This window comes from Oryx dammah, unplaced genomic scaffold (genome assembly GCF_014754425.2).
Source record: "Oryx dammah isolate SB20612 unplaced genomic scaffold, SCBI_Odam_1.1 HiC_scaffold_19, whole genome shotgun sequence".
NCBI lineage: Eukaryota > Metazoa > Chordata > Mammalia > Artiodactyla > Bovidae > Oryx > Oryx dammah.
The window spans coordinates 62,395,111-62,420,636 of record NW_024070203.1 but is presented as its reverse complement, the minus strand read 5'-3'; positions in this window follow the sequence as shown (position 1 = coordinate 62,420,636).

The following is a 25,526-nucleotide window of genomic DNA, read 5'->3' as shown; positions in this document are numbered from 1 at the left end:
GTGCATTATATCTGGTCACATATAAGGCAAATCAAAGAAAATCTTACCACAGAAGAGTGTGATGAAACAAAGAGTGTAAAATAATATTTTGAAGTTTTTAAAGTATTTTCAAATTACTCTGAAAAACTGCCTTTCTCCAGTATCAGTTCAGTTCAGTTCACTTCAGTCACTCAGTCATGTCTGAGATTCTTTGCAACCCCATGGACCGTAGCACTCCAAGCCTCCCTGTCCATCACCAACTTCTGGAGTGTACTCAAACTCATGTCCATTGAGTCGATGATGCCATCTAACCATCTCATCCTCTGTCATCCCCTTCTCCTCCTGCCTTCAATCTTTCCCAGCATCAGGGTCTTTTCCAATGAGTCAGTTCTTCACATCAGGTGGCCAAAGTACTGGAGTTTCAGCTTCAACATCAGTCCTTCCAATGATTATTCAGGACTGATTTCCTTTAGGAAGGTCTGGTTGGATCTCCTTGCACTCCAAAAAGGACTCTCAAAGTCTCCAACACCACAGTTCAAAAGCATCAATTCTTCGGCACTCAGCTTTCTTTATAGTCCAACTCTCACATCCATACATGACTACTGGAAAAACCATAGCTTTGACTAGACGGACCTTTGTTGGCAAAGTAATGTCTCTGCTTTATTTTTTCCTCTCCAGTATAATTTTTGAAATCAATCAGTTTTGCCCCAGATAGTGTTAACTGTTTTATTGCTTCTAGTTTGTAACTTAATCCTATTATCCGAACACTATGGCTAATTTTTATGACTTTTTGCTGTTATTGACTATGATGTGGATGCTGAGGATAAAAATTTCTTCTAATTTATATAATAAAGTCAATAGTAACTTTTAATGAAGGTTTTTGCATGAGATTTTGTTATATAATCAACCAAGTGAAGTAAATCCTAACAATTTTCTAATTACAAAAATAAGTCATGTCAGAAATAGTCATTGTATAAAATGATTTATTTGTTTTTCTAACCTATTTGATCTCCAGAATTCATTTCAGTAAATCATACTGTGATTAAATTAGTGTCTTGTTATTAACATCTTGAAGGTGGAGTCTTAGGTGAACTTTCAAAAGTGTGTTCCATTTCTTCATTGAGCTGGTGGTTACTGAGTGTGTGGGAAGTAATGGAATAAATGGATGTCATAATCATGTGCTCACTGATGCTCATCTTCTGTTTGGTTCCATGTAAAGTAATGAGGGATCTTATTTTAGTGGATCACTGTATAAATCTTTAGACAGTGATACTGGCTAAGGTCCTATAAGAAGGAAAGGCAAAACCCATACTTAGAATAGGCATCAGTTATAGTCATAATGGAAAAGCCCACTGCTGAAAGGAGTGAACCTTGTAATCACCTTGCCACCAAGTCTTTTAGGGATGATCCATAACAGATTTATGTGTTGGATTCTGTTGGATATTCAGAGGCATTGACACTTACATAAGCCTTGATAAATGGGTGCTGTCATTATGGGCCCATTGTAATGGTACTGGCATTGCTGACAACAGGCTGACTGACTTAAATCTGTGGAATCAGAGTTTTACTAATAGGGAGATTTCGCCTCACTGTAGGCTTTCAGGGTCATACCTGAGTGTGGCTGTAGCATAGAAGGAGACTGCCTTCAGTTTGCATTTATATATGACCTGAACCACGTACAAATCAAGCTCATTCTTATTCTTTCTCAATCATCTGTTTTAAGTGCTCCCTCCCTGCCACCACCCAGACACCCATAGGAGTGACCAGAAGGAGAGGTAGGGGACAACACTGGAGAATGTGGGAGTCTGGATCACTTGCTTGTGAAGCTCATTTCTACTCTCTGGACCTACCTGTATCTTACACTTCCTAGAAAGCTTATATCTCGTGGTGAATTTCTGCTGGGCCACCCCAGTCTTTTGACTTGGTAACATGGTAGGTCTGACAGAAACCATTCATAATGGGCATTCTTTTTTAAATTGAATTATAATTGACAACATTGCTGTAATTTCAGGTTACAGTGAAATTATGTGACATTTATATAGGACCCCCCCATAACTCAGAAGGTGAGGTATTTGCCTGCAATGCAGTAGAGCCAGGTTCGAGCCCTGGGTGGGAAGATCCTCTGGAGAACTGGAGAAGGGAATGGCAATCCACACCAGTATTCTTGCCTGGAGAACCTCATGGTCAGAGGATCATGGCAGGCTATAGTCCATGGGGTTGCAAAGAGTCTGTCATGACTGAGCAACTAAAACTACTAACTATTATTATACATTGCAAAGGAGCTTCCCTGATGGCTCAGCAGTAAAGAATCCACCTGAAATGCATGAGATGTGGATTTGATCCCTAAGTTGGGAAGATCCTGGACTAAAAAATGACAACTCCTACTGGAGTGGGTTTCTTGCCTTAGAAATCTGAAGGACAGTGGAACCTGGCAGCCTGCAGTCCATGGGGTCACAAGAGTTGGACACTACACACCACCACTATACATTGCAAAATTATCACCACAATAAGTATAGTTACTATTCATCACCATACAAAGTTACAATATTTTTCTAGTGATGAACATTTTTAAAACTTACTTTGTAAGAAATGTTTAAATTTGCAATACAATATTTTTGATTATTTACAATACAATATTATTGACTGTATTCATCATGCTGTACATTACATCCCTGTGACTTATCTTTAAAACTGGAAAACTGGAGATATATACCTGTTGATCCTGTACACCCATTTTGCTCATCCATATGGGCATTCTTTTTTTTTTTTTGACTTTTTATTTTTAAATTTTACTTTACTTTACAAAACTGTATTGGTTTTGCCATACATTAACATGAATCTGCCACGGGTGTACATGTGTTCCCAATCCTGAACTCCCCTCCCATCTCACTCCCCATACCATCTCTCTGGGTCATCCCAGTGCACCAGCCCTAAGCATCCTGTATCCTGCATTGAACCTAAACTGGCGATTCCTTTCTTATATGATATTATACATGTTTCAATGCCATTCTCTCAAATCATCCCACCCTCTCCCTCTCCCACAGAGTCCAAAAGACTGCTCTACACATCTGTGTCTCTTTTGCTGTCTCACATACAGGGTTATCATTACCATCTTTCTAAATTCCATATATATGTGTTAGTATACTGTATTGGTGTTTTTCTTTCTGGCTTGCTTCACTCTATAATAGGCTCCAGTTTCATCCACCTCATTAGAACTGATTCAAATGTATTCTTTTTAATGGCTGAGTAATACTCCATTGTGTATATGTACCACAGCTTTCTTATCCATTCATCTGCTGATGGACATCTAGGTTGCTTCCATGTCCTGGCTATTATAAACAGTGCTGCGATGAACATTGGGGTACATATGTCTCTTTCAATTCTGGTTTCCTCAGTGTGTATGCCCAGCAGTGGGATTGCTGGGTCATAAGGCAGTTCTATTTCCATTTTTTTAAGGAATCTCCACACTGTTCTCTATAGTGGCTGTACTAGCTTGCATTCCCACCAACAGTGTAAGAAGGTTCCCTTTTCTCCACACCCTCTCCATCATTTATTGCTTGTAGACTTTTGGATCTCAGCCATTTTGACTGGCGTGAAATGGTACCTCATTGTGGTTTTGATTTGCATTTCTCTGATAATGAGTGATGTTGAGCATCTTTTCATGTGTTTGTTAGCCATCTGTATGTCTTCTTTGGAGAAACGTCTATTTAGTTCTTTGGCCCATTTTTTGATTGGGTCATTTATTTTTCTGGAATTGAGCTGCATAAGTTGCTTGTATATTTTTGAGATTAGTTGTTTGTCAGTTGCTTCATTTGATATTATTTTCTCCCATTCCAAAGGCTGTCTTTTCACCTTGCTTATGGTTTCCTTTGTTGTGCAAAAGCTTTTAAGTTTAATTAGATCCCATTTGTTTATTTTTGCTTTTATTTCCAGTATTCTGGGAGGTGGGTCATAGAGGATCCTGCTGTGATGTATGTTGGAGAGTGTTTTACCTATGTTCTCCTCTAGGAGTTTTATAGTTTCTGGTCTTATGTTTAGATCTTTAATCCATTTTGAGTTTATTTTTGTGTATGGTGTTAGAAAGTGTTCTAGTTTCATTTTTTTACAAGTGGTTGACCAGTTTACCCAGCACCACTTATTAAAGAGATTGTCTTTAATCCATTGTATATTCTTGCCTCCTTTGTCAAAGATAAGGTATCCATAGGTGTGTGGATTTATCTCTGGGCTTTCTATTTTGTTCCATTGATTTATATTTCTGTCTTTGTGCAAGTACCATACTGTCTAGATGACTGTGGTTTTGTAGTGGAGCCTGAAGTCAGGCAGGTTGATTCCTCCAGTTCCATTCTTCTTTCTCAAGATTGCTTTGGCTATTCGAGGTTTTTTGTATTTCCATACAAATTGTGAAATTATTTGTTCTAGTTCTGTGAAAAATACTGTTGTTAGCTTGATAGGGATTGCATTGAATCTGTAGATTGCTTTGGGGTCATATACTCATTTTCATTATATTGATTCTTCCAATTCATGAACATGGTATATTTCTCCATCTATTAGTGTCCTCTTTAATTTCTTTCACCAGTGTTTTATATTTTTCTATATATAGGTCTTTAGTTTCTTTAGGTAGATATATTCCTAAGTATTTTATTCTTTTCATTGCAATGGTGAATGGGATTGTTTCCTTAATTTCTTTTTCTACTTTCTCATTATTAGTGTATAGGAATGCAAGGGATTTCTGTTTGTTGATCCCACAACTTTACTATATTCATTGATTAGCTCTAGTAATTTTCTGGTAGAGTCTTTAGGGTTTTCTATGTAGAGGATCATGTCATCTGCAAATAGTGAGAGTTTTACTTCCTTTTTTCCAATTTGGATTCCTTTTATTTCCTTTTCTGCTCTGATTGCTGTGGCCAAAACTTCCAGAACTCTGTTGAATAGTAGTGGTGAAAGTGGGCACCCTTGTCTTGTTCCTGACTTTAGGGGAAATGCTTTCAATTTTTCACCATTGAGGATAATGTTTGCTGTGGGTTTCTCATATATAGCTTTTATTATGTTGAGGTATGTTCCTTCTATTCCTGGTTTCTGGAGAGTTTTTATCATAAATGGATGTTGAATTTTGTCAAAGGCTTTCTCTGCATCTATTGAGCTAATCATATGGCTTTTATTTTTCAATTTGTTAATGTGGTGAATCACGTTGATGATTTGTGGATATTGAATCCTTGCATCCCTGGGATAAAGCCCATTTGGTCATGGTGTATGATCTTTTTAATGTGTTGTTGGATTCTGATTGCTAGAATTTTAAGGATTTTTACATCTATGTTCATCAGTGATATTGGCCTGTAGTTTTCTTATTTTGTGGCATCTTTGTCAGGTTTTGGTATTAGGGTGATGGTGGCCTCATAGAATGAGTTTGGAAGTTTACCTTCCTCTGCAACTTTCTGGAAGAGTTTGAGTAGGATAGGTGTTAGCTCTTCTCAAAATTTTTGGTAGAATTCAGCTGTGAAGCTGTCTGGACCTGGGCTTTTGTTTGCTGGAAGATTTCTGATTACAGTTTCAATTTCTGTGCTTGTGATGGGTCTGTTAAGATTTTCTATTTCTTCCTGGTTCAGTTTTGGAAAGTTGTACTTTTCTAAGAATTTGTCCATTCTTCCACATTATCCATTTTATTGGCATATAATTGCTGATAGTAGTCTCTTATGATCCTTTGTATTTCTGTGTTGTCTGTTGTGATCTCTCCATTTTCATTTCTAATTTTATTGATTTGATGTTTCTCCCCTTGTTTCTTGATAAGTCTGGCTAATGGTTTGTCAATTTTATTTATCCTTTCCAAGAATCAGCTTTTGGCTTTGTTCATTTTCGCTATGGTCTCTTTTGTTTCTTTTGCATTTATTTCTGCCCTAATTTTTAAGATTTCTTTCCTTCTACTAACCCTGGGGTTCTCCATTTCTTCCTTGTCTAGTTCCCTTAGGTGAAGAGTTAGGTTATTTATTTGACTTTTTTCTAATTTCTTGAGGTATGCATAATGGGCATTCTTAATTGAAAGTTTCTTTAATTGTTAATCTAATGTTCCATGTTTACAACCACACAGTAGAAAGCCAGGTGGTGGCATCACATGATAGTGTGACCTTGCTATAGAAAATTAAAAGCTTTACAAGATGGTGTATCCTCTGACAGAAGCTTGTCATACATTCTGAGGGTTATTGTTCCTTCAGAGTCATATGCCCCACGTAGGAGGGGCTGAGTAGAAGAATCAAAACCTATGTCTGGTGCTGATTCCTTTTCTGGCTCTGGGTCCCACCAAAAGCTGTCAGCCTTACAAATCACCTGGCAGGTCAAAACAGTAATACCCAGTATGAAATATGCTATATCTGGAGTACAAAATATTTCCCAGGTTATGTAGTTCCTTTGTAGTTGTGAGTAGTGCACAAAGCAATCTATTATTCTTTACTTTCGAGGAAAACATACTCCAGTGTATTGAACAACTAAAGTAAAAAGTTCACTGATACAATGCATCCCATAGCTTTTTAGTGTTTTCTTGCTCACCCTCTGGGACACATAGATCTTACCAAATCCTCAAACATCCTCTTTTGGCTCAGTTGATGTGATTATCATGCCATTGATAGTGGACCAACCTGATAGTCTGCCGAATATATCAATATTAACAGTCTAGAATCCTTGAGAGTATTTTGTGGGAGAGAGTTAACATAGTCCTGAAGCATCCCACCTAAACAGATCCTGTTTCTCTTTCACTGTAAGGCTTGAGAAGAATACACTGATCAATTACTACACACCTTGTACCCAAGGTCATGTTACTAAGCTGTTGAAGAGATAACGTTTCCCTCTTGTACAACAGCAGTCTGAATATAGCTCACTTAAATTTGGGGAATTGATTGTCATTCTCTATCATGCATCTTGCCTTTGTAAGAGCTGACATGAAGAATAACTGAGGATATAACAGAGACCACAATCCTGGAATTCTTTCAGTACTTAAAGGTAGCACACTGACCTTTCCTATTTCCTCTGGTATGTGATATCATTTTAATAACTTGCCTGGTGTGTGGGGATGGGTAGCTTTTCAGGCCTTACCTGCAGAAAGTTCTAACTACATGGGTGAAGGAGCTACTTTGGGGACTGGATTACTGAGAAGAGTATTCAGTTAAACTTACACTTAGGGATTGGGAAGTTAAGGACTAGGTGATAACCTGTGAAGTTCTTGAAACTTGATAGAAGCCAGTCTGTCAATTCTTTCATTCTGTTACTCTAGCAAGAGTTATCGTGCTGTAAGTACCATATATCAGTGGCAACTGGGGCTCTGTCAGTCAGTCTTCCAAATATTTATGTTTTCACAGTCCCCCATGTATGATTTCCAGAGTGGAGGGTCCTGGATCTTTTGGGGATGAGGTAAGATGAATTATTAGTATTTGCACATAATATTGCTTTTCAGTGCTCCCTTCTGGGAACTTGGATCTTCCGTCAAGCAAATAGTTTGGGGCCTGAAAACTGGTCAGGATCAGAAAGTTGTCCATCATGAATATTTGACTGACTGTCCTGAGCTTCCTGATTATGCATCCTTAACTCACCTTGATTTATAAGACTGTTTATACAGACTGAGTTATCCATCTTGCTCAACATATCTTTCTCCCAAGGGTGCCATATCTGGTTAAAAGTCTCTATGTCCTTCACCCCATTTTTACTATGACATGGTTGTTTATTACAATAATTGTAACTACCTTATTTTGACAGCTAGTAACTATCATATGACCCTTCTTTGGAAAAATTCTTGTTACCATTCTAGTTGCTATCTGGGAACACTTCTATAACAGCTTTCCCAGCTGTCAGACCTGAAGTACCATCTTACAGAGAAACTACTGCTCAGTTTCTCGCCAGTGCATGCCTTATTGACTGGGTAAATGGAGTGTCTTTTAGGCCTCCCTTGAAATATAGTTGACTCACTGTTTCCAGCCTTACATAATAGATCCCCATTTCAATGTTTCATTTTGCTGATTCTCAATTCCTTTTTATACTGCCTGCTATTGTACTTATGGCTTTTATTTTTTATTTAGTGGGAGACATTTCCTTCTCTGGGTTTTATACTCCATTCTTGCAGGTTAAAGCTATCTTTTGTATCTTTGTCAGAGTTTTAAATAGAGTTTCATAGGAGATTGTTCCCACTTGTATAAGATGTCTCTTATCTAACTTTATGTCATGATACCCTTGACATCAGACTTACTACATTCACTCCTTTGTATAAGCCCTGACTCCTGTTCCTACATTTGGCAAGGCTGTGTGTAACCACTGCCGTTAAAGTCCTTTCACTCCCTTAGTAGATCAAATGTCATCAAATCTGAGTTATGTTGTCACTTAATACTGGTTATTACTCTCATGCACAAAACTGGAGGAAAGGCAGACATTCTGTGGGGAACATAGTTATCTCTTAAACCATCAAACAAGTTGCATGCAAGATTTTAACATGGAAGTATCCTGGAGGATTCTATGGAGTACTAAGATTTAGGGGATGGTAATTCAGGAGATTTCTGCAGTCTGAGGATGTTTAGGGGCACACAGAGATTTCAGTTGTTTATGTGCATTGTCACAGATATCTCCATCTAAGTATATGAATCTCGTGCATGCTCAGTCACATCTGACTCTTTGAGACTCTGGGAACTATAGCTGTCCATAGATTTTTCCAGGCAAGAATACCAGAGTGCATTCCCATTGCCCCCCTCCTCCAGGGGATCTTCCTGACCCAGGTATCAAACCCTTGTTTCCGGGAGGGGATTTTTTACCAGTGAGCCACCTGGGAAGCCCTCACTCCTTCCCAACTAGGATCCCATCGTTGTGTAATGGAATTGCTAGATGTGGGGCCCTAAATGGGAAACCTTAAAAAAGAAGGGCTAGCTTTGCGGTTTAGAGCTAAGATGGCTCCTGGTAGAAGAGATGAGGGTGTGGCCTAAGTTGTTTGTCAAAACTCTTGATTGGTTTTCTTGATTTCTGTGCAGGTAGACAGCACGTGATCACCATAGACTCCTGTTATAATGATGGCACATGATGATTTGACCTTTAATGTGGTTGGTGCAACTATGGAAAGTCCCTCACAAACCCCTCCCTGCTTACCTTTATAAACCAAGAGCTTACAACAATAAACCGGAACTGCTTAGACGGAACCCCTGTCGCGTCTGATTGTCTCTCGCTCACCGAGGGGCTGGGTTGGCGGACAGCAGGCTCACCTCTCCTGGGGACCCCTCGGCTTTGCTGAGGGAAGTTCCACTGCCTCTCTCTTTCTGCGGAGCGCCCCCCACAGCTAGATATGAGGGTTCAGTCTTCTCTGGAGTTGCATTACCATTACAACTAAGAGATGACCTTAAGCCTCAGCTTTCTGCCTTCCAACTACAGGAGACAGAGATTTCCATCTCTGTTGCCAAAGAGGTGCTATGGCTTTTAAACACCTGGGCTTAACTTGGTGATGAATTATCACAGGTTTTGCTTTCTTTCTCCAGTACATTCATCACCCTTAGCAATGCCTCCGGCAATTATGTTTCTTATAACTACTATTTCCCCTGAACCTAAGATGTTACTTAAAATGTTGATGCTTCAGTGCTTTTGTTTCCCTGTAGACTCTAGGTCACCACCACTGGTGAGAGTATTAACAGTTATCCAGTTATCTCATGCCAGAGGCTATCAGCACTTCACCTATCTCAGCAATGGGGTTCTCATCGCTGATAAATTGGCCAATGAATATCCATCTTAAAATCTCATTTTAATAAACCGCTGCCTCTTTCTAACATCATCTTTTATTAGCCTTGTTCTTCACTAAACTAAGTTTTAGGAATATTTGAGAATACTTTAGGGAACAATACCTTTTCAGAGGTTGAAAGAAACAGGGTTGGGCAGAAGGAAAAATTGACCTGCAATGCAGTAGCATCGAAATCCTCACCCAGCCTGCTGGACAGGTCTTCAGAGATATCCTGTATTGAACCTGAGGACTAGAAGGGAGGATGAGGCATTATTCCCTTGTATCAAGCAGTCATTGGAAGCACTCCACCCCTGGAGAGGAAGAAGAATGTGGAGCAGACAACTCTCTTTGCCTAAGAATAACTTCTGCAGGAATTCACCTGAGACCCCTTAACAGGTAACACTTTCAGTCCTGGAGGGAGTATCCCAGAAGACACCACAGTCTTGAGTGCAGAACCATGGTGAAATAATTTGACTATAACTTTGTCCCACAGACCAAGATCTATAGTGTTTGATTTTTTTTTTTTCTGTCCCTCTCTCATACATAAATCTCTTTCCAAATAAGATCTGCCCTGGAAATTTTCCACGTAGAATACCAGAACTTTTGAATTCTCAAGATAGGGGATTCAAAAGATGAGAAAATGTAGTGAGAGCTTCATGAAGATTTCTTAATTGCCTCATTTTAGCTCCCCAAACATATAGGTCACACTTTTCTCATGAAGGGAGGGGACTGTGTTATTAGTGAGTAGTTAAAAATAGTGAAAATAGACCGAAAGAAATTCGGGAAGGAGAAGGGAATTCCATTTTACAGTTTCTAGTTATTCTCTTTAGTTTTTTTCTTTTTTAAAAATTAACTGAGTTCTCAAATGTAGTAGCATATTTAAAATCCTCTCAATTGTACTTTAACATACACTAGTACCTGGGTCTACTACTGACCAATTAAATCAGAATCTCTGAGATTGGTTCTCAGAGACCTTTAGGTTATAAATGCTTACTGCTAAGTCACTGCTAAGTCACTTCAGTCATGTCTGACTCTCTGCGACCCCATAGACAGCAGCCCACCAGGCTCCCCTGTCCCTGGAATTCTCCAGGCAAGAACACTGGAGTGGGTTGCCATTTCCTTCTCCAATGCATGAAAGTGAAAAGTGAAAGTAAAGTCGCTCAGTCGTGTCTGACTCTTAGCGACCCCATGGACTGCAGCCTACCAGGCTCCTCCATCAGTGGGATTTTCCAGTTAAGAGTACTGGAGTGAGGTGCCATTGCCTTCTAAATGCTTCCTAAGTTATTGCAAAGTTCAGTCAGTATTGCTTGCTATATTTGGCTTTTCAGTAAAGGTACAATCAATCACTCTTATAGCTGTGGTCCCGAGATGAGGCCAGCAGTCTGTAATCCATATTTATAATTCTTCTCTGCCATTATCAACCATTGTTCCTTTGTGTATCTTTCTGGAAAAACCAGAATGTAGTTTTTTATTTTGTCTTGGTAAGCTGTGACACAGAATGAGGATATACCATTGCCCAAGCAGAAAATATACTCTCTGTTCTGTCTATTATCTTGAAGGAGTCCTGAGCAGAAGTCATACAATGAGTGCAAATGGCCACACAAAAAGTCTACAAATATTTAAAGATTACCATTATTAAAGTATAATGAAATCACTGAATCCTCTAAAAATATTGAGATCCCTCAGAGAAATTAGAGTTCAAGAAATAAAATATTGTCTTTTTGTAAGTTAAAGAAATAAAACTTCACACATGTTAAACAAGCATTTAAATGAATTAAGATCTTAATTTTTATCCTGTTCAATTTCAGCCAAAAGAATCTCACTGAGATGCTTGGGGAGAATTGGAGTTTCTGTAGTCTCTCGCTGTAATAAATATAACCTTGTAAAAGCTCTAATGATGGTCTTATCTTCAAATCTCTAATGTGTAATTTTAACCCTAAAGGATTTGTTAGATAATTTAGTGTTTCTATACACTAGTCTTGAAACTGAAAGTCTTGCAAATAGAAAGCCCTGATTCCTTAACACAGCTAATAATTTTTCCAGGCTCACTTTATATTTCTGGTCAAAGACCATAGCAGTGAATTAGCTATCTCAGATAGAATGAGACAGAGAGACAATTCTTGATTTCAGCTTTGTCTGGATGGGTACAACTCTACAAGAGGTTCAGAATCCACAATTCATAAATTTAAGGGAGTTACCTATCAAGAAGTTAATTTAAACATTATACATAAAATCTAAAGAGGAAAATATATGTTCAAACTTCTTTAGATTCAGCAAATGAGACTTACACATATTTTTTCTTACACAATGAAGAAAAACATTTTCTAGTGATGCATATCTATTTAGGATATCATTTTTTCCCATATTGGGTATTTGGGATACTCAGTGGCCCATTTGTTAAAGAATTGGCCTACAATACGGGAGACCAGTGTTCAATCCCTGTATTGGGAAGATCCCCTAGAGAAGGGAATGACAACCTACTCCAGTATTCTTGCCTGGGGAATTCCATGGACAGAGAAGTCTGGTGGGCTATAGTCCATGGGGTCACAAAGATTCAGACACAACTGAATGACTAACACCTTCTTTCATAGGATATTCAATATTTTTAAATTCAATGCAATTTTGATACAGGAAGTCTGGGTTAAGGTCTAAGATGATTATATCTAACAAGCGCTTAGGTGAAGGTGTCAGTTTGAGGGTAATTTGACTAACCAGGATTTAGGAAGGACTGATGCTGAAGCTGAAACTCTGATACGTTGGCCCCCTGATGCAAAGGGATGATTCATTGGAAAAGACCTTGATGCTGGGAAAGATTGAAGGCCAAGGATAAATAGCGTGGCAGAGGATGAGATAGATAGTATCATGGACTCACTGGATGTGAATCTGTGCAAACTCCTGTAGACAGGGTAGGATATGGAAGCCTGGTGTGCTGCAGTCCATGGGGTTGCAAAGAGTTGGACATGACTTAACAACTGGACAACAACAAAAAAAGCGGTGAATTTTTCTTAAAATGCAATCTTTGGACCAGCAGCATGAACAATACCTGGGAGTTTGTTAGAAATCCAAATTCCCAGACCCCATGCCATACATTTTCTAACATTATTTGAGGATTTGGGTACTGGTGTGGGGGGCACTCTGCAGAAAGAGAGAGGCAGTGGAACTTCCCTCAGCAAAGCCGAGGGGTCCCCAGGAGAGGTGAGCTTGCTGTCCGCCAACCCAGCCCCTTGGCGAGTGAGAGACAATCAGACGTGACAGGGGTTCCGTCTAAGCAGTTCCGCTTTATTGTCGTAAACACTTGGTTTATAAAGGCAAGCAGGGAGGGGTTTGTGAGGGACTTTCCATAGTTGCACCAATCACATTAAAGGTCAAATCATCATGTGCCATCATTATAACAGGAGTCTATGGTGATCACGTGCTGTCTACGTGCACGGAAATCAAGAGAGCCAATCAAAAGTTTTGACAGACAACTTAGACCGTGCCCTTATCTCTTCCGCCAGGCGCCATCTTAGCTCTAAACCGCAAAGCTAGCCCTTCTTTTTTAAGGTTTCCCATTTAGGGCCCCACATCTCCCCCTTTTTTATCTTATTTAAGCCCTCGAGACATTTGTATTGATGTTCTGTAGAGCAAGGCATAAAGCTGTAGGCGGCCAACCTCCAGCCTCGCCAGCCCCTCTCGCGGCTGTGCCTGTCTTGGGTTGCCCTCCTCTGAGGGTCTTACCCATCATTGGCTATCCAGCCACCTCTTGGGGGCTAGGCGGAATCTCTCTAGATGATGGGCATCTAGAACTCTTTTATTTATCTGTCTCAGTTAATCTCTTGAAGGGCTAAATTAATCCAGGGGTTTTGTGGGTGCCCAACGTGGGGCTCCTTTTCCATGACCTGGGCAAGCATAACTATTTTTTGTTGTAAGCGCCTATTGCGGGCTGTGAGATTTTTTTTACCTTTAACACTACAACAAGCAGAACAACAAAAACAATCAGATAAAAGGTATTTTTAAACCAGGTAAATGGACTTTGTACCCAGTCCCATAGATCTGTTGCTCCCTTTTTCACCTGTTAGAGTCTCATTTAACACTGGAAAAGCTGTCAGACAAAAGCTGGGGTATCTCACATCGCAGTCTATGCGTCCCAGAACCCTCAACGTCTCGATCACTCTGGCGTTGAGATCAAGATGTTGTTGGAGTCCCATTATGGCAGATCTCAGGTGTTTGAGCTGGTTTGAAATCCTTGAGCAGAGGCAGTGGATATGTTGTTTATAACCTCGATGGTCTGAGCTTGTTGAACTCCCAGCACGGATGCTGACACTGTTGTACCCTCATAGTTCATGGCCTTGTGTGTCGCTAAACCCAGGCTTCAAAGATTTTAAAAACTGTTGCACAGCCGTGGCAATGACGAAGGTCAGCAAGGAGAGGATAGGTAATCCGACGATCACCAGGTGCAGTGTCCACCAGGGTCACCGCATCAATGATCTGAAAGGGAAGAAAAGATCGCCTCAGGAACTTTTTGTTCTTAGGCTCAATATGTGAGTGTCTCTTTAATCTGTGTCAGATTTTGAGATTTGACCTCTATCTTGTGGTGTAAATTTAAGATTCCTTGCTGGCACCCATATAGGGCTGGGGTCCCCAATGGGGAATATGCATCCAAATCCTCTTCCCATTGTAAGGAGTGGATCGGGCCCCTTCCACTGGCCAGTGATGGGGTCTTTCCATCTCACTTGTATTTCAGGTTCTATTTCTTGGTTAGACCAATGTTTTTGAAAACATGGTATCGGTTCATTTTCTGAAAAATTTAAAATGTTTAGAGTAAAGAGTACCATTCCAAGTTGCTGGTGAGGGCTTATTCCCCCTTTTTGTTTTCATAATTGAGCCTTTAAATTTTGATGGTGGTGCTCAATTATGGCTTGTCCCTGGGGGTTATGCGGGATTCCGGTGTTATGACGAATGTGCCATTGTTGGAAGAATTTTTGTAAGCTCTGGCTGATGAAGCAAGGGCCATTATCTGTTTTTATTTGATGTGGAAGGCCCAACGTCGCAAAACATTGTAAAAAATGGCTTTGAGCATGTTTTGCTTTTTCTCCTGTGTGGGCAGCAGCCCAGCAGGCATGAGAGTGTCAATAGACACAAAAACATACTTAAGTTTTCCAAAAGGGGAATAATGGGTCACATCAGTTTGCCACAGCACATTGGGTTTTAGCCCTCGAGGGTTTACTCTTGGGGGCTGTAAAAGCGATACTTGTAAATAAAGAAGATAGGATTTACAAGTATGTATAATTTTCTTTAATTCTCTAATAGGGATCTGTGGGAACCTTTTATGTAGCCCTCTCCAATTTATATGAGTAAGATCGTGAAGATCATAGGAATCTTGTAAGTTACAAGCTTGGATTGTAAGGGAGGCTGCCCTATTGGCCAGGGAATTTCCCATTGTTTTTCTGATTTTGAATTGGGGGTACCCGTATCAGTGACATGCTCCTCGCTCCGTGAAAAGCAGAACGTGAGGGCTGAAATAGTCAGACAGAACCCTAAGGGGGGCTCCTCACCATATCGAACCTCTCGCTGCCTAGCAAGGGTTTGTACTCGATCCCAAGTGTCCCAAGATAACCGATTGGCCGAAGCAACCCAGGGGGCCAGCCGTACAATGGTCCCCCAGACCTTAATGGCCTGAGCATCAGAAATCTCGTCTCCTGCTTATGAGCATATATCTCAGTGCCTTGAGTGCAGGCTCATCAGATTTCCTGATGTTATTTCCCATGCTGCCAAGGGAGAATAGAAAGAAAAGTCACTGAGGATGACCACCAAAAATCCTACCAGGAGTGGTGGTGGCCAGAAAGTTGGGCTTATGGTATGCTTTTGGAACTGTTTATGTGCCTGCGTCATTGCATGGAAGTTTTCTTGCTTGGGGCAGGCACCCTAGAGGTTTCTAGCCCGTTCCATGACCCCCTTATCCTGTCACGGGAGTCTTCAAGGGGCAGGAGCCCTAATGGCCTTTAAGTGCCTGACCCATGCCCACAGGGAAGATTCTAGGCCACGTCCTCAGTTAAGAATGATTAAAGGGGAGTTTCACCCAGTTGGGCTCTAGTTACTGAGGCTTACTTGTTGCAGGGCCTTCAAAGTCCGCCAGATAGTGGCCCTAGCCAGGACTTATCAATTGCTTCCACAACCGTTCGCCTGTTTACTGAAACTCCCGAAAAAGGATTAAGGACAGATCAGAAAAGAAGAGGAGAAGGAAAATAAGTCAGGAGAGTTTTTTGCCACTTCCCTCAAAACAGAGGGGGGCCCACCTTGAAATCCAGATTACCTCGGGTGATACTTCTCTGAAGGGGAGCTCCGTACTGGGACCAGCCTAGGGTCCTTCATCGCTCCTTCTTTCAGAGCCGCATGGTGTCACCACCTCTGTCCGTCTGCTTCTTGCCCCACGTTGGGCGCCAGTTTCTGCGGGGTGCACTCTGCAGAAAGAGAGAGGCAGTGGAACTTCCCTCAGCAAAGCCGAGGGGTCCCTAGGAGAGGTGAGCCTGCTGTCCGCCAACCCAGCCCCTTGGCGAGTGAGAGAGAATCAGACATGACAGGGGTTCCATCTAAGCAGTTCTGCTTTATTGTTTTAAGCTCTTGGTTTATAAAGGCAAGCGGGGGGCGTGGGGGTGGTTATGGACGGATTTTCCATAGTTGCACCAATCACATTAAAGGTCAAATCGTCATGTGCCATCATTATAACAGGAGTCTATGGTGATCACGCACTGTCTACGTGCACGGAAATCAAGAGAGCCAATCAAAAGTTTTGACAGACAACTTAGGCCGTGCCCTCATCTCTTCTGCCAGGCGCCATCTTAGCTCTAAACCACAAAGCTAGCCCTTCTTTTTTAAGGTTTCCCATTTAGGGCCCCACATCCCGGTACTTTTGTGATAAGTTCTTTGATGATCCTGTTTGATATTAATTTGAAAATTACTACTTTAAAGTATTAGTTTCCTTTCTTCTTTGTAACAGTTTTATTGAGGTATAGTTAGTATAAAATATAGATATTTAAGAAAATTTGATAATTTTTAAAACTATCAATAAAGTGAAGAAAATGAATATATCCTCTACCCCTCAAAATTTCCTACTTCTCTGTAATTCCGTTTTCTTCCTCTCCCTAATCTTCACTCACTCTTTCCCAAAATAAAACCTGTCCCACTTTTGGTTACTGTATATATTACTTTGCATGTACAGAGTTTCATATAAATGGGACCACAGAATTTATCCACTTTTGTCCTAATTGTTTCCACTTTATAATTATTTTGAGATTTTTTTAATATGGTGATATATATATTCTATTTTTTTTAATTGGAGGATAATTGCTTTACAATGTTGTGCTGGTTTCTGCCATTCAGCAATGTGAATTGGCTATAAGTATACATATATCCCCTCTCTCTAGGGCCTCCCTCCCACCGTACCCCCATCCCACTCCTCTAGATTGTCACAGAGAAAATACTTTATTTTAAAAAAGTTGTCCTATGGAGCATTCATCTGTTAAATATGTGGGTTTTTAGCTTTTGATTATTACAAATCCAGCTACTAGAACATGTACTATCAGTCTTTCTGTGGATATAAGCTTTTCTTTAGGGCAGAAAATGGTGGATGAAATGGGTAGGTCATATGGCAGTCATATGCTTAGGTTTTCTCAAAATGGCCTTATCATTTTATATTCCCACTAGCAATTCCTCATCCTCTTCATCACTGTATATAGTCATTCTTTCTGTTCCAGTTTTATTTAGGTATGATTTACAATAAAAAATAGGTATATGTGGAAAATTCTGAGAGAGATGGGAATACCAGACCACCTGACCTGCCTCTTGAGAAATCAGTATGCAGGTCAGGAAGCAACAGTTAGAACTGGACATGGAACAACAGACTGGTTCCAAATAGGGAAAGGAGTATGTCAAGGCTGTATATTGTCACCCTGCTTATTTAACTTATATGCAGAGTACATCATGAGAAACCCTGGACGGGAAGAAACACAAGCTGGAATCAAGATTGCTGGGAGACATATCAATAACATCAGATATGCAGATGACACCACCCTTATGGCAGAAAGTGAAGAGGACCTAAAAAGCCTGTTGATGAAAGTGAAAGAAGAGAGTGAAAAAGTTGGCTTAAAGCTCAATATTCGGAAAACGAAGATCATGGCATCTGGTCCCATCACTTCATGGGAAATAGATGGGGAAACGGTGTCAGACTTTATTTTGGGGGGTTCCAAAATCACTGCAGATGGTGACTGCAGCCATGAAATTAAAAGACACTTACTCCTTGGAAGAAAAGTTATGACCAACCTAGATAGCATATTCAAAAGCAGAGACATTACTTTGCCGACTAAGGTCCGTCTAGTCAAGGCTATGGTTTTTCCAGTAGTCATGTATGGATGTGAGAGTTGGACTGCGAAGAAAGCTGAGCACCGAAGAATTGATGCTTTTTTTTTCTTTCTTTCTTTCTTTCTTTTTTATTTTACTTTACAATTCTGTATTGATTTTGCCATACATTGATATGAATCCACCACGGGAATTGATGCTTTTGAAGTGTGGTGTTGGAGAAGACTCTTGAGAGTCCCTTGGACTGCAGGAGATCCAACTAGTCCATTCTAAAGGAGATAAGTCCTGGGTGTTCTTTGGAAGGAATGATGCTAAAATTGAAACTCCAGTACTTTGGCCACCTCATGCAAAGAGTTGACTCATTGGAAAAGACTCTGATGCTGGGAGGGATTGGGAGCAGGAGAAGGGGACGACCGAGGATGAGATGGCTGGATGGCATCACTGACTCAATGGATGTGAATCTGAGTGAACTCCGGGAGTTGGTGATGGACAGGGAGACCTGGCCTGCTGCGATTCATGGGGTCGCAAAGAGTTGGACATGACTGAGCGACTGAACTGAAGATATATAATGTGATATTTTGATATATGTACACATTGTAATACGATTACTACAACCAAAAATAATAGCATATCCATCACCTCATGTAATTACCTTTACCACTTTAGTGATGAAGACATTTAAGATCTCCTTTCTTATCAAATTTCAATTATACAAAACAGTACTATTAACTGTAGTTGCACATGAATTCTCCAGAACTTACTGATCTTACAACTGAAAGTTTGCATCTTTTGACCAACATTTCCCCATTTCTCCCATTCCCCTCAACTCCAGTAGCCAGCATTCTACTCTGTTTCTATGAGTCTAACTTTGATTCCACATATAAATGAGATCATCCAGTGTTTGTCTTTATGTGTCTGACTTAATTCACTTAGCATAATGTCCACAATGTTCATCTATATTGTTGCAAATGACAGAATTTTCTTCTTTTATTATGACTGAATTGTATTCTCAGGAGTGTGTTTTGTGAGTGTGACATTTTCTTTATCTGTTCTTCTGTTGATGAACACTTACTTGGCTATCATGCAAAATGCTGCAATGAATGTAAGAGTGCTGTGAGATAGTGAGTTTATTTCCTTTGGATCTATATCCAAAAATGGGATTGCTGGATCATATATTTTACTGTTTTCCATAATGACTGTACCAATTTACTTTGTCTCTAACATTGCACAAAGTTACCCTTTCCTCCAGATCCTTTCCAACTTTTGACTTTCTGTTAATAGTCCCTTGGTCAAGAAGATTTCCTGGAGAAGGAAATGGCAACCCACTCCAGTATTCTTGCCTGGGAAATTCCATGGACAGAGGAGCTTAGCGAGCTACAATCCTCAGGTCAGAAAGGATCAGACACAACTTAGCTGCTAAATAACAATATCTTAACAATACTGGAAAAGGTCAGTTTTCATTCCAATCCCAAAGAAAAGCAATGCCAAAGAATGCTCAGACTACCACACAATTGCACTCATCTCACATGCTAGTAAAGTAATGCTCAAAATTCTCCAAGCCAGGCTTCAGTAATATGTGAACCGTGAACTTCCAGATGTTCAAGCTGGTTTTAGAAAAAGCAGAGGAACCAGAGATCAAACTGCCAACATCTGCTGGATCATCAAGAAGCAAGAGAGTTCCAGAAAAACATCTATTTCTGCTTTATTGACTATGGCAAAGCCTTTGACTATGTGGATCACAATAAACTGTGGAAAATTCTGAAAGAGATGGGAATACCAGACCACCTTACCTGCCTCTTGAGAAACCTATATGCAGGTCAGGAAGCAACAGATAGAACTGGACATGGAACAACAGACTGGTTCCAAATAGGAAAAGGAGTACGTCAAGCCTGTGTATTGTCACCCTGCTTATTTAACTTATATGCAGAGTACATCATGAGAAATGCTGGGATGGAAGAAGCACAAGCTGGCATCAAGATTGCCAGGAGAAATATCAATAACCTCAGATATGCAGATGATATCACCCTTATGGCAGAAAGTGAAGAGGAACTAATAAACCTCTTGATGAAAGTGAAAGAGGAGAGTGAAAAAGTTGGCTTAAAGCTCAACATTCAGAAAACGAAGATCATGGCATCTGGTCCCATCACTTCATGGGAAATAGATGGGGAAACAGGGGAAATAGATGGGGAAACAGTGGAAACAGTATCAGACTTTATATTTTTGGTGATCCACAGGGAGGCCTGGCGTGCTGTGATTCATGGAGTTGCAAAGAGTTGGACGCAACTGAACTGAACTGAACTGGTGTTGATTGCTATCTTATTGTGATTTTGAATTGCATTTTCCTGATTAGTGCTGTTGAATACATTTTCATATACCTATTGGCCATTGTATGTCTTCTTTGTAAAAAATATTCAGGTCCTATGTTCAATTTTTATTTAGATTTTTTGTTAAGTTGTATGAGATCCTTATATATAATTGAGCCCCTTAACTGTTACATAATTTACAAATATATTTTCTCACCTCATTAATTGCCTTTCCACTATGTTGATTATTTTTCTTGACTTCTTGAAGTTTTAAGTTTTATTTAAGTCCACTTGTTTGTTTTTCTTTTGTTCCTTGTGCTTTGTGTGTCATATGTAAGAAAACTTTGCCAAGTCTTAGTCATGGAGCTTTTCACCTATGTTTGCTTTTAGGAATTTCATGGTTTCAAGCCTTCTTTTAAAAAAAAATTGTTTGATCCATTTTGAATTGATTATTCCTTTTAATTACAGACATTCCTACTGGTATCTTATTGTGGCTTAAATTTATATCTATCTAATGACTAATAGGGGCTTCCGTGGTGGTTCAGCAATAAACCTGCAAATAGCAGAAATGCAGATTCAATATCTGGGTTGAGAAGATCCCCTAGAGAAGGAAACAGCAACCCACTCCAGTATTCTTGTCTGGGAAATCCAATGGACAGAGAAGCGTGGCAGGCTACAGTTCATGGAGTCACATAAGAGTTGGATACAACTTAACAACTAAAAAAACAATAATAAGTTTTGAACATTTTCATAAACTTATTTTTATCCATAAAGATATTTTTTGATTTTTTCATGTACTTGTTGAGTTGTATGCATACTTATAATTGAGGTTTGAGTTTTATACAAGTTCTCTATCAGCTATAGACTTGCAATTATTTTTCTGCAGGCTATCAGTTCAGTTCAGTTCAGTTCAGTTCAGTCACTCAGTCGTGTCTGACTCTTTGTGACCCCATGAATCGCAGCAGGCCAGGCCTCCCTGTCCATCACCTTCTCCCGGAGTTCACTCAGACTCACGTCCATCGAGTTTGTGATGCCATCCAGCCATCTCATCCTCGGTCGTCCCCTTCTCCTCCTGCCCCCAATCCCTCCCAGCATCAGAGTCTTTTCCAATGAGTCAACTCTTATCAAGACGTGGCCAAAGTACTGGAGTTTCAGCTTTAGCATCATTCCTTCCAAAGAAATCCTAGGGTTGATCTCCTTCAGAATGGACTTGTTGGATCTCCTTGCAGTCCAAGGGACTCTCAAGAGTCTTCTCCAACACCACACTTCAAAAGCATCAATTCTTTGGTGCTCAGCCTTCTTCACAGTCCAACTCTCACATCCATACATGACCACAGGAAAAACCATAACGTTGACTAGATGGACCTTAGTCGGCAAAGTAATGTCTCTGCTTTTGAGTATGCTATCTAGGTTGGTCATAACTTTTCTTCCAAGGAGTAAGCGTCTTTTAATTTCATGGCTGCAGTCACCATTTGCAGTGATTTTGGAGCCCCCCAAAATAAAGTCTGACACTGTTTCCACTGTTTCCCCATCTATTTCCCATGAAGTGATGGGACCAGATGCCATGATCTTCATTTTCTAAATGTTGAGCTTTAAGCCAACTTTTTCACTCTCCTCTTTCACTTTCATCAAAACGCTTTTTAGCTTCTCTTCACTTTCTGCCACAAGGGTGGTGTCATCTGCATATCTGAGGTTATTGATATTTTTCCCGGCAATCTTGATTCCAGCTTGTGTTTCTTCCCGTCCAGGGTTTCTCATGATGTACGCTGCATATAAGTTAAATAAGCAGGGTGACAATATACAGCCTTGATGTACTCCTTTTCCTATTTGGAACCAGTCTGTTGTTCCATGTCCAGTTCTATCTGTTGCTTCCTGACCTGCATACAGATTTCTCAAGAGGCAGGTTAGGTGGTCTGGTATTCCCATCTCTTTCAGAATTTTCCACAGTTTATTGTGATCCACACAGTCAAAGGCTTTGGCATAGTCAATAAAGCAGAAACAGATGTTTTTCTGGAACTCTCTTGCTTTTTCCATGATCCAGCGGATGTTGGCAATTTGATCTCTGGTTTCTCTGCCTTTTCTAAAACCAGCTTGAATATCAGGGCGTTCATGGTTCACGTATTGCTGAAGCCCCATGGAAAAGAAATGCAAAAAAGCAAAATGGCTGTCTGGGGAGGCCTTACAAATACCTGTGGAAAGAAGAGAAGTGAAAAGCAAAGGAGAAAAGGAAAGATATAAGCATCTGAATGCAGAGTTCCAAAGAATAGCAAGAAGAGATAAGAAAGCCTTCTTCAGTGATCAATGCAAAAAAATAGAGAAAAAGAACAGAATGGGAAAGACTAGAGATCTCTTCAAGAAAATTAGAGATACCAAGGGAACATTTCATGCAAAGATGGGCTCAATAAAGGACAGAAATGGTATGGATCTAACAGAAGCAGAAGATATTAAGAGGTGGCAAGAATACATGGAAGAACTCTACAAAAAAGATCTTCACAACCCAGATAATCATGATGATGTGATCACTCATCTAGGCCAGACATCTTGGAAAGTGAAGTCAAGTGGGCCTTAGAAAGCATCACTATGAACAAAGCTAGTGGAGGTAATGGAATTCCAGTTGAGCTGTTTCAAATCCTGAAAGATGATGCTGTGAAAGTGCTGCACTCAATATGCCAACAAATTTGGAAAACTCAGCAGTGGCCACAGGACTGGAAAAGGTCAGTTTTCATTCCAATCCCAAAGAAAGGCAATGCCAAAGAATACTCAAACTACCGCACAATTGCACGTATCTCACATGCTAGTAAAGTAATGCTCAAAATTCTCCAAGCCAAGCTTCTGCAGGCTATGGTCACTTTTATTTTTTCTAATTCCTAAAAGTATTGCATGAAGAGGGACAAATTTAAATTTTGATGAAATCCAATTGACTAATTTTTGTAGATTATGCATTATAAGGGTGAAAAATTACATACCCAAGTCTTTCAAAAATAAAGGCAAAATTTATATACATGCCATTATATTGCATGCATATTATAAGAATAATGACACAAAGGAAATATAGTTAAAAACATTCTGGATAATATGTAATTAAAAAGTGGGGAATAATTCTAGAAGCACACTAGGTTTAATTTTCTTTCAAAATTCATTATTGTAAATAACCACTTTAGGATTGTATAATAATTAAAAAGGAAAACTTTATAGTAATGTCAATCCATCTTTCAAAATTAGGAACAGTAGGGAACTTTCTTCACTCACCTAGTATTTATTTTAAAATGCATCAAATATTACACAGACTGTTTCATAGCACTACTTATATTTGTTGTTGCCATAGAACCCCTAGAAGTGCAAAAAGGAAAATGAAATAAAATAGAGCTTATATATATTTAGGGCTTCCCAGGTGGGGCCAGTCGTAAAGAATTTGCCTATCAATGCAGGAGACCTAAGAGATGCAGTTTTGATTCCTGGGTCAGGAAGATCCTCTGGAGGAAGTCATGGCACCTACTCCAGTATTCTTGACTGTCAAATCCCATGGACAGAGAAGCCTTGTGGGCTATAGTCCATAGGATCTGAAAGAGTTGGAAACAACTGAAGTAGCTTAGCAAGCACACACTCATGTAGATTTAAAAGAGAAATTAAACTTTATTTATGCATGTACATTAAAACTGTGTGCATTGAAAAGTCAAGTAATGTGAGAGACACTTAGAATTTAAATGTTAATTAGGCACATTTCCTTTATTCTGTGTCCTGCTTTTGTCTAGGTCTTGAAGAAGCAAACAGCAAGACAGAGTGAAATGTATGAGAATTACATTGAGGGAAATGCTTTTGTTATAGAAATAGAAAGGGAGCTGTAAGAGTTGGTGAGAGGTCCAAAAGATGAATAATGTTGGTCGAAAATATCCTAGACTGCTCAGCAGTATAACGAAAATTCTAATTTTCTGCAAAGTCATCAGTGTATCTTTGAATGAAAGGCAAAATTCGAGGGGATCCTGTTTTTCCCAAGAACTGGTCTGCCTTGGTATCTCTGATGCACTCCAGTACGACACAGTTTCTGTGCAAATTTGCGATGGATTTCAAAGCTGGAATGGCCTTTGTCATTTTTACACCCTACAATAGAAGGTCAGTAAGGTATATTCTCATGACTACCACATCCTAATGTAACAATAATGAAACAGAATTTTAACTTATATGACAATATTGCCATCATGATTTATATTTGCAAAATATAAATCACCAGGCATGTGGTACATAATTTTCATGCCTTCCTTTTATTTCAGATATGTCTCTTAGAGAGCAGTGTTTTAAAACAATTTTTATTTTCCTGAAAGGCAAATTCATTCTGCCTTATTTGGAGTATTGATATGCTTGTGCTTGGAATTCCAGTTTCTATCTGACTTTATATTTTTAGTCATTACAATATTTATTTCTCTTCTCTCTCCTCTTTCCCATCTTAATCACTTTCAACGGTTTCATTTCCTTGTTTGTTTAACCCTCCATGTTGATTTCAATCAATATTTTTTCCTAACGGTATTTAACAATTGAGCAGATATGTGTAAATTTAATCAGTAATCTTTATTACTTCCAGAGTAGGCACACATGACTGAATATTTGCAGTTTTTATATTCAATAATTTAAATGTAACATAGAGGCTAAAACTTTGTCTTCCAATGCAGGGAATATGGGTTCAATCCATGGTTGGGGAGCTAAGAACCCACATCCCCCCAAAAATCAAAACAAAAAACAGAAGCAATATTGTAACATGTTCAGTAAAGGCTTTAAAAATGGTCCACATTAAAAATAGTAATATTTAAAAATAAAACAAGTTGCAGAATTCAGGACCCTGACATAGAAATAGAATATTTCTATAATAAATAGTCTTTTATTTTGTGTTAATAAGATTTAGAAAAACTCACAAATGTAGATATATAATCATATTTGGCTCAGAAGTGACTATGTTACATTGTCATAACTCAAACAGATTGACCTTCATCTTGTCTCTAAATATATTTTCTGCCCAAAAATAAAACTTCTATCCAAAATTAGCATAGATTTCTAAATATTTTCAGAATTGTGTGTACCTTAAAAATTGATAAGCAGTCTTAAAAATATACTTAAATACTAAAAACAATGAAAATAAAGAAATCATTTACATCCAGCTAATGCAGGACCCTTTGGTTCATATGACAAAGTTC